This window comes from Anomaloglossus baeobatrachus, chromosome 3, assembly GCF_048569485.1.
Source record: "Anomaloglossus baeobatrachus isolate aAnoBae1 chromosome 3, aAnoBae1.hap1, whole genome shotgun sequence".
NCBI classification, from domain to species: domain Eukaryota; kingdom Metazoa; phylum Chordata; class Amphibia; order Anura; family Aromobatidae; genus Anomaloglossus; species Anomaloglossus baeobatrachus.
Genome location: NC_134355.1, coordinates 675,726,086 through 675,737,339, shown reverse-complemented (window position 1 = coordinate 675,737,339; position 11,254 = coordinate 675,726,086). Strand labels below are relative to the sequence as shown.

At 53.5% G+C, this 11,254-nt stretch overlaps 1 protein-coding gene across 1 annotated transcript in view; it reads left to right on the top strand.

Moving 5' to 3' along the window:
• The first annotated feature begins 446 nt into the window (after positions 1 to 446).
• The window catches only part of EXTL3 (exostosin like glycosyltransferase 3), a 60,581-nt gene continuing 49,773 nt past the window's right edge, over positions 447 to 11,254 (top strand). Inside the window, exon 1 of the mRNA XM_075341627.1 lies at positions 447 to 554. The gene's annotated coding sequence lies outside the window, so the exon portion shown is untranslated. The remainder of the gene's footprint in view (positions 555 to 11,254) is intronic.

Here is an 11,254-nt window from a genome sequence, read left to right as displayed (position 1 = left end):
CCCTCTTTGATGCCCCTGCTCCAGGTGTCCCCCTCATTAGTGCCCCTGCTCTCGGTATTCCCCTCTTTGATGCCCCTGCTCTCGGTATTCCCCTCATTGGTGCCCCTGCTCTCGGTGTTCCCCTCTTTGGTGCCCCTGCTCAAGGCTTTCCACACATTAGAAGAAATCAGGAGGACAGTTTCTATTTACAATTACAGCAGAATCTTGCTCTCTTTACGACATAGCCGCTGCGCACACCAGGAGAGGTTCGCCATCACCAAGACAACGCAGGCTGCGGCCGCCAGAGGGAGCTGTGCGCTCGTAGAGCTCCGCTGTCTGGGTGACACTTTGTTATCTCTGAAGCCTCGCGTGCACGCGGCGGGGCGGGAACAGAGCGCGGGGCCGAGCACAGAGATGGGCGGAGCTGTGAGGGGGGACAGAGCGACGTGAACGGTGATGGGCGGGACCGAGGCCGGCGTGTTCGCGGCGGAATCTCGCGAGATTTGGCAGCTCGGCGGTGCGTTCTCCTACAAGGCAGCGGTCTCTACAGTGTGAGGCGGAGACACCGGGCGGCGGTAAGAGGGGAAGCGGGGGGCTACGGCGAGGGAGCGGGGTGCTGAGGGGCAGTCACCGGAGGCGGCGACCTCCTGCCCTGTGTATATACTGTATATATGTGTATACGGAGCACTGTCCATATATATCCTACACCCTGTGTCATATATCACATCCCCTCCTTATATATCCTACACCCTGTGTCATATATCACATCCCCTCCTTATATATCCTACACCCTGTGTCATATATCACATCCCCTCCTTATATATTATACACCCTGTGTCATATATCACATCCCCTCCTTATATATTCTATACCCTGTGTCATATATCACATCCCCTCCTTATATATTCTATACCCTGTGTCATATATCACATCCCCTCCTTATATATTATACACCCTGTGTCATATATCACATCCCCTCCTTATATATCCTACACCCTGTGTCATATATCACATCCCATCCTTATATATTATACACCCTGTGTCATATATCACATCCCCTCCTTATATATCCTACACCCTGTGTCATATATCACATCCCCTCCTTATATATTATACACCCTGTGTCATATATCACATCCCCCTCCTTATATATTATACACCCTGTGTCATATATCACATCCCCTCCTTATATATTATACACCCTGTGTCATATATCACATCCCCTCCTTATATATTATACACCCTGTGTCATATATCACATCCCCTCCTTATATATTATACACCCTGTGTCATATATCACATCCCCTCCTTATATATTATACACCCTGTGTCATATATCACATCCCCTCCTTATATATTATATACCCTGTGTCATATATCACATCCCCTCCTTATATATTATATACCCTGTGTCATATATCACATCCCCCTCCTTATATATTCTACACCCTGTGTCATATATCACATCCCCTCCTTATATATTATACACCCTGTGTCATATATCACATCCCCTCCTTATATATTATACACCCTGTGTCATATCACATCCCCTCCTTATATATTACTAGAAGGTGGCCCGATTCTACGCATCGGGTATTCTAAAATTTACGTATTGTGTAGTTCATGTATGATTTTTGTTATATATATATATATATATAGAGAGATGTTGTTGTCTGTAGTTACCAAGTGTTTGTGTAGGCGCTGTACATGTTCTGGGTGTTGTCTGGGTGTGACGGGGGGTGAGAGCGGTGTTGTATGTGTGTTGCGTGTGTTGCGTTGTTTGTGGAGCGCTGTGTGTCTGTAGCGTTGTGTGTGTGTTGCGCGGTTTGTGTGTGTGTGGTGTGTTTTGGGGGGAGGTATGTTTTGTGCAATGTGTGTGTTGTGCGGTATGTGCGTATATTTGTGTGTGCCGCGGTGTTTGTGTGTTGGGTGTTGTGTGTGTGCAGCGTTGTCTGTGTGTGTGGGTGTCTGTGTAGGGCAGTTGTTTGTGGTTCCCAGTGTGTGTGTGTGTGTGTGCTGTGTTGTGCAGTGCGCGCGCGTGTGTGTGTGTGTGTGTGTGTGTGCATCAGCCTCTCTTCTCTCAGCCTACCTCTCCCAGCCTCCCTCCTCCCAGCCTCCCTCAGCATCAGCCTCCCTCTCCCAGCCTCCCCAGCATCAGCCTCCGCCAGCATCAGCCTCTCTCCTTCCAGCCTCCTCCAGCATCAGCCTCCCTCTCCCAGCCTTCCCCAGGATCAGCCTCTCTCCTCCCAGCCTCCATCCTCCCAGCCTTCCCCAGCATCAGCTTTGCCCTCCCAGCCTCCCTCAGCATCAGCCTTCCCCAGCATCAGCCTCTCTCCTCCCAGCCTCAGCCTCTCTCCTTCCAGCCTCCCCCAGCATCAGCCTCTCTCCTTCCAGCTTCCCTCAGCATCAGCCTCCCCTTCCCAGCCTTCCCCAGGATCAGCCTCTCTCCTCCCAGCCTCCTTCCTCCCAGCCTCCTTCCTCCCAGCCTCCCTCAGCATCAGCCTTCTGCTCCCAGTCTCCCCCAGCATCAGCCTCCCCATGCATCAGCCTCCACCAGCATCAGCCTCTCTCCTTCCAGCCTCTCTCCTTCCAGCCTCCCCCAGCATCAGCCTCCCCTTCCCAGCCTTCCCCAGGATCAGCCTCTCTCCTCCCAGCCTCCTTCCTCCCAGCCTCCTTCCTCCCAGCCTCCTTCCTCCCAGCCTCCCTCAGCATCAGCCTTCTGCTCCCAGTCTCCCCCAGCATCAGCCTCCCCATGCATCAGCCTCCACCAGCATCAGCCTCTCTCCTTCCAGCCTCTCTCCTTCCAGCATCAGCCTCCCCTTCCCAGCCTTCCCCAGGATCAGCCTCTCTCCTCCCAGCCTCCTTCCTCCCAGCCTCCCTCTCCCAGCCTCCCTCAGCATCAGCCTTCCGCTCCCAGTCTCCCCCAGCATCAGCCTCCCCAAGCATCAGCCTCCACCAGCATCAGCCTCTCTCCTTCCAGCCTCCCCCAGCATCAGCCTCTCTCCTTCCAGCCTCCCTCAGCATCAGCCTCCCATTCCCAGCCTTCCCCAGGATCAGCCTCTCTCCTCCCAGCCTCCTTCCTCCCAGCCTCCCTCAGCATCAGCCTTCCCCTCCCAGTCTCCCCCAGCATCAGCCTCCCTAAGCATCAGCCTCCACCAGCATTAGCCTCTCTCCTTCCAGCCTCCCCCAGCATCAGCCTCCCCAAGCATCAGCCTCCACCAGCATCAGCCTCCCTCGTCCCAGCCTCCCCCTCCCAGCCTCCCCCAGCATCAGCCTCTCTCCTCCCAGCCTTCCCCATGATCAGCCTCTCTGCTCCCAGCCTCCTCCAGCACGCCGTGCTCCTCTGCCGACACTCACACACCCGATCGCACCCACTCACACACACCCGATCGCATCCACTCACACACACCCGATCGCATCCACTCACACACACCCGATCGCATCCACTCACACACACCCGATCGCATCCACTCACACACACCCGATCGCATCCACTCACACACACCCGATCGCATCCACTCACACACACCCGATCGCATACACTCACACACACAGACACTGACGATATCGCACATACGCGCTTATACTCACAACATCCGGGGATATCACATGCTTCTGGCCATGTGATCCTCCGGCAGGTCCTGGAAGATCACAACAGCACAGTATCGCCGCCGAGAAGCAAGCGATATCCCAGGATGTTGTGAGTATGTGGATGCGATGTGATGTGTGTGTGTGAGTGTGATCTGATTTGTGTGTGTGTGCTGTTATGTGTGTGCTGTTATGTGTCTGTATTTTCCGCTGCTGCAGGACCTTGATGTGTGGATGCGATGTGATGTGTGTGTGAGGTGTGTGTGAGAGTGAGTGTGAGCCGGTGTACACTGGTAACTATGATACACATCGGGTAACTAAGGGACCTTAGTTACCCGATGTGTATAATGGTTACCAGCTTTCACGGCCTCCGTCAAGATGCCAGCATCGCAAGGTTATGTGTGGCGCTGCTGGGATCCTGACGGAGCCGGTGTAGAAGCAAGCGATATCCCAGCATGTTGTGATGTGTGAGGTGTGTGTGAGAGTGAGTGTGAGAGTGAGTGTGATCTGATGTGTGTGTGTACTCACCTGGGAATCGGGGCTCCGTGTCAGTTGGGCCAGAGCGAGCGTGCATTGCGTGAGGGGGGCGGGGCCTGCAGAGAGCCGGGGCGAGAGGCCAATCCGTGTGGGGGGGCGGGGCCATGGCGAGCCCAGCGGCCAATCAGCTTTGTGTCACCGTAAGGACACAATTTCGGAGCATGACAGACAGACAGATAGACAGACAGACAGAATAAGGCAATTATATATATAGATTGCCTTATTCTGTCTGTCTGTCTGTCATGCTCCAAAATTGTGTCACGGTGACATTGTGTCACCGTGACGTCCTTACGGTGACACAAAGCTGATTGGCCGCTGGGTTCGCCATGGCCCCGCCCCCCCACACGGATTGGCCTCTCGCCCCGGCTGCGCCCCCACACGGATTGGCCAGCCGCTCGCCCAGGCTCTGCCCCCTCCACAGATTGGCCTCTCGCCCCGGCACCCTGCAGGCATTGGCAACTCGCCCACGCCACGCCCCGCCCCCTCACGCAATAGACGTTAGCTCTCGCCCCCCCCCCCCCCGCATTGCCCGAACTGACACGGTCACGGAGCCACGAATCCCAGGTGAGTACTGTACTCCCCCCCTTCCCCCCTCACCAACGGGAGCCCACATCAGCGTACGCCGCCGTATGCTGGTGCCACGCCACGCCCCGCCCCCCTCACGCAATAGACGTTAGCTCTCGCCCCCCCCCCCCCCGCATTGCCCAAACTGACACGGTCACGGAGCCACGAATCCCAGGTGAGTACTGTACTCCCCCCCCCTTTCCCCCCTCACCAACGGGAGCCCACATCAGCGTACGCCGCCGTATGCTGGTGTGGGCTCCCGTGCGAGCGGGGGACGTGTTGCGCTGGTAACCATGCTTGCATAGTTACCAGTAAATCAAGGTCCTGCAGCGGCGTGACTTCCACACGCACAAACATAACAGCACACACACACGCATCATCAGATCATCACTCACATCAGATCGCACTCACTCTCACAAACACCTCACACACACCTCACACACACATCGCATCCACACACTCACAGCATCCGGCGATATCGCTTGCTTCTCGGCCTCGATACTGTGCTGTGAGCTTCCAGGACCTGCCGGAGGATCACATGGCCAGAAGCATGTGATATCTCCCGGATGTTGTGACTGTGAGCGCGTATGTGCGATATCGTCAGTGTCTGTGTGTGTGAGTGTATGCGATCGGGTGTGTGTGAGTGTATGCGATCGGGTGTGTGTGAGTGGATGCGATCGGGTGTGTGAGTGTCGGCAGAGGAGCACGGCGTGCTGGAGGAGGCTGGGAGCAGAGAGGCTGATCATGGGGGAGGCTGGAAGGAGAGAGGCTGATGCTGGTGGAGGCTGATGCTGGTGGAGGCTGATGCTGGTGGAGGCTGATGCTTGGGGAGGCTGATGCTGGGGGAGACTGGGAGCGGAAGGCTGATGCTTAGGGAGGCTGGGAGGGGGAGGCTGGGAGGAAGGAGGCTGGGAGGAGAGAGGCTGATCCTGGGGAAGGCTGGGAAAGGGAGGCTGATGCTGAGGGAGGCTGGAAGGAGAGAGGCTGATGCTGGGGGAGGCTGGAAGGAGAGAGGCTGAGGCTGGGAGGAGAGAGGCTGATGCTGGGGAAGGCTGATGCTGAGGGAGGCTGGGAGGGGAAAGCTGATGCTGGGGAAGGCTGGGAGGACGGAGGCTGGGAGGAGAGAGGCTGATCCTGGGGAAGGCTGGGAGAGGGAGGCTGATGCTGGAGGAGGCTGGAAGGAGAGAGGCTGATGCTGGCGGAGGCTGATGCTGGGGGAGGCTGGAAGGAGAGAGTCTGATGCTGGTGGAGGCTGATGCTTGGGGAGGCTGGGAGAGGGAGGCTGATGCTGAGGGAGGCTGGGAGAGGTAGGCTGAGAGAAGAGAGGCTGATGCTGGGGGAGGCTGGTAGAGGGAGGCTGATGCTGGGGGAGGGTGGGAGGAGGGAGGCTGGGAGGAGAGAGGCTGATGCTGGGGAAGGCTGGGAAGAGAGAGGCTGATGCTGGGAGGAGAGAGGCTGATGCTAGGATGAGAGAGGCTGATGCTGGGAGGAGAGAGGCTGATGCTGGGAGGAGAGAGGCTGATGCTGGGAGGAGAGAGGCTGATGCTGGGAGGAGAGAGGCTGATGCTGGGGGCAGAGAAGCTGATGCTGGGGGCAGAGAAGCTGATGCTGGGGGCAGAGAAGCTGATGCTGGGGGCAGAGAGGCTGATGCTGGTGCAGCATGGGGGATGGAGCACGATGGGGGGGTGCGCAGCATCGGGGATGGAGCATGATGGGGGGGTGCGCAGCATCGGGGATGGAGCATGATGGGGAGTTCACAGCATGGGGGATGGAGCACGTTTGGGAGTGCGCAGCATGGCGGGTGGAGCACGTTTGGGAGTGCGCAGCATGGGAGATGGAGCACGATGGGGGGTGCGCAGCATAGGGGATGGAGCACGATAGGGAGTGCGCTGCATGGGGGATGGAGCACGATGGGGAGTGCGGAGTATGGCGGATAGAGCACGTTTGGGAGTGCGCAGCATGGCGGATGGAGCACGTTTGGGAGTGCGCAGCATGGCGGATGGAGCACGTTTGGGAGTGCGCAGCATGGGAGATGGAGCACGATGGGGGGTGCGCAGCATAGGGGATGGAGCACGATGGGGGGTGCGCAGCATAGGGGATGGAGCACGATGGGGAGTGCGCTGCATGGGGGATGGAGCACGATGGGGAGTGCGCTGCATGGGGGATGGAGCACGTTTGGGAGTGCGCAGCATGGGAGATGGAGCACGATGGGGGGTGCGCAGCATAGGGGATGGAGCACGATGGGGAGTGCGCTGCATGGGGGATGGAGCACGTTTGGGAGTGCGCAGCATGGCGGATGGAGCACGTTTGGGAGTGCGCAGCATGGGAGATGGAGCACGATGGGGGGTGCGCAGCATAGGGGATGGAGCACGATGGGGAGTGCGCTGCATGGGGGATGGAGCACGATGGGGAGTGCGCAGCATGGCGGATGGAGCACGTTTGGGAGTGCGCAGCATGGGAGATGGAGCACGATGGGGGGTGCGCAGCATAGGGGATGGAGCACGATGGGGAGTGCGCTGCATGGGGGATGGAGCACGTTTGGGAGTGCGCACCTCCCCCCAACACACACACACACACACACACGCGCGCGCGCGCACTGCACAACACACCATACACCACACACACACACACACTGGGAACCACAAACAACTGCCCTACACAGACACCCACACACACAGACAACGCTGCACACACACAACAACCAACACACAAACACCGCGGCACACACAAATATACGCACATACCGCACAACACACACATTGCACAAAACATACCTCCCCCCAAAACACACCACACACACACAAACCGCGCAACACACACACAACGCTACAGACACACAGCGCTCCACAAACAACGCAACACACGCAACACACATACAACACCGCTCTCACCCCCCGTCACACCCAGACAACACCCAGAACATGTACAGCGCCTACACAAACACTTGGTAACTACACACAACAACATTATATATATATAACAAAAATCATACATGAACTACACAATACGTAAATTCTAGAATACCCGATGCGTAGAATCGGGCCACCTTCTAGTATATATATATATATAATGTTGTTGTGTGTAGTTACCAAGTGTTTGTGTAGGCGCCCGATCGCATACACTCACACACACAGACACTGACGATATCGCACATACGCGCTCACAGTCACAACATCCGGGAGATATCACATGCTTCTGGCCATGTGATCCTCCGGCAGGTCCTGGAAGCTCACAGCACAGTATCGAGGCCGAGAAGCAAGCGATATCGCCGGATGCTGTGAGTGTGTGGATGCGATGTGTGTGTGAGGTGTGTGTGAGGTGTGTGTGTGAGGTGTGTGTGAGGTGTGTGTGAGGTGTGTGTGAGGTGTGTGTGAGGTGTGTGTGAGGTGTGTGTGAGGTGTGTGTGAGGTGTGTGTGAGGTGTGTGTGAGGTGTGTGTGAGGTGTGTGTGAGGTGTGTGTGAGGTGTGTGTGAGGTGTGTGTGAGGTGTGTGTGAGGTGTGTGTGAGGTGTGTGTGAGGTGTGTGTGAGGTGTGTGTGAGGTGTTTGTGAGAGTGAGTGCGATCTGATGTGAGTGATGATCTGATGATGCGTGTGTGTGTGCTGTTATGTTTGTGCGTGTGGAAGTCACGCCGCTGCAGGACCTTGATTTACTGGTAACTATGCAAGCATGGTTACCAGCGCAACACGTCCCCCGCTCGCACGGGAGCCCACACCAGCATACGGCGGCGTACGCTGATGTGGGCTCCCGTTGGTGAGGGGGGAAAGGGGGGGGAGTACAGTACTCACCTGGGATTCGTGGCTCCGTGACCGTGTCAGTTTGGGCAATGCGGGGGGGGGGGGGGGCGAGAGCTAACGTCTATTGCGTGAGGGGGGCGGGGCGTGGCGTGGCACCAGCATACGGCGGCGTACGCTGATGTGGGCTCCCGTTGGTGAGGGGGGAAGGGGGGGGGGTACAGTACTCACCTGGGATTCGTGGCTCCGTGACCGTGTCAGTTCGGGCAATGCGGGGGGGGGGGGGGGGGGCGAGAGCTAACGTCTATTGCGTGAGGGGGCGGGGCGTGGCATGGGCGAGTTGCCAATGCCTGCAGGGTGCCGGGGCGAGAGGCCAATCTGTGGAGGGGGCAGAGCCTGGGCGAGCGGCTGGCCAATCCGTGTGGGGGCGCAGCCGGGGCGAGAGGCCAATCCGTGTGGGGGGGCGGGGCCATGGCGAACCCAGCGGCCAATCAGCTTTGTGTCACCGTAAGGACATGTCACGGTGACACAATGTCACCGTGACACAATTTTGGAGCATGACAGACAGACAGACAGACAGAATAAGGCAATTATATATATAGATACACCCTGTGTCATGTATCACATCCCCTCCTTATATATCCTACACCCTGTGTCATATATCACATCCCCCTCCTTATATATCCTACACCCTGTGTCATATATCACATCCCCTCCTTATATATTATACACCCTGTGTCATATATCACATCCCCTCCTTATATATTATACACCCTGTGTCATATATCACATCCCCTCCTTATATATTATACACCCTGTGTCATATATCACATCCCCTCCTTATATATTATACACCCTGTGTCATATATCACATCCCCCCTTATATATTATACACCCTGTGTCATATATCACATCCCCTCCTTATATATCATACACCCTGTGTCATATATCACATCCCCTCCTTATATATTATACACCCTGTGTCATATATCACATCCCCCTCCTTATATATTCTATACGTGTCATATATCACATCCCCTCCTTATATATTATACACCCTGTGTCATATATCACATCCCCCTCCTTATATATTATATACCCTTTGTCATATATCACATCCCCCCCTTATATATCCTACACCCTGTGTCATATATCACATCCCCTCCTTATATATTATACACCCTGTGTCATATATCACATCCCCTCCTTATATATTATACACCCTGTGTCATGTATCACATCCCCTCCTTATATATCCTACACCCTGTGTCATATATCACATCCCCCTCCTTATATATCCTACACCCTGTGTCATATATCACATCCCCTCCTTATATATTATACACCCTGTGTCATATATCACATCCCCTCCTTATATATTATACACCCTGTGTCATATATCACATCCCCTCCTTATATATTATACACCCTGTGTCATATATCACATCCCCTCCTTATATATTATACACCCTGTGTCATATATCACATCCCCTCCTTATATATTATACACCCTGTGTCATATATCACATCCCCTCCTTATATATCATACACCCTGTGTCATATATCACATCCCCTCCTTATATATTATACACCCTGTGTCATATATCACATCCCCTCCTTATATATTATACACCCTGTGTCATATATCACATCCCCTCCTTATATATTATACACCCTGTGTCATATATCACATCCCCTCCTTATATATCATACACCCTGTGTCATATATCACATCCCCTCCTTATATATTATACACCCTGTGTCATGTATCACATCCCCCTCCTTATATATCCTACACCCTGTGTCATATATCACATCCCCTCCTTATATATTATACACCCTGTGTCATATATCACATCCCCTCCTTATATATTATACACCCTGTGTCATATATCACATCCCCTCCTTATATATTATACACCCTGTGTCATATATCACATCCCCTCCTTATATATCATACACCCTGTGTCATATATCACATCCCCTCCTTATATATTATACACCCTGTGTCATATATCACATCCTCTCCTTATATATCCTACACCCTGTGTCATATATCACATCCCCTCCTTATATATTCTATACCCTGTGTCATATATCACATCCCCTCCTTATATATCATACACCCTGTGTCATATATCACATCCCCTCCTTATATATTATACACCCTGTGCCATATATCACATCCTCTCCTTATATATCCTACACCCTGTCATATATCACATCCCCTCCTTATATATTCTATACCCTGTGTCATATATCACATCCCCTCCTTATATATTATACACCCTGTGTCATATATCACATCCCATCCTTATATATCCTACACCCTGTGTCATATATCACATCCCATCCTTATATATTATACACCCTGTGTCATATATCACATCCCCTCCTTATATATCCTATACCCTGTGTCATATATCACATCCCCTCCTTATATATTATACACCCTGTGTCATATATCACATCCCCTCCTTATATATTATACACCCTGTGTCATATATCACATCCCCTCCTCATATATTATATACCCTGTGTCATATATCACATCCCCTCCTTATATATTATACACCCTGTGTCATATATCACATCCCATCCTTATATATCCTACACCCTGTGTCATATATCACATCCCCTCCTTATATATTATACACCCTGTGTCATATATCACATCCCCTCCTTATATATTATACACCCTGTGTCATATATCACATCCCCTCCTTATATATCATACACCCTGTGTCATATATCACATCCCCTCCTTATATATTATACACCCTGTGTCATATATCACATCCCCTCCTTATATATTATACACCCTGTGTCATATATCACATCCCCTCCTTATAT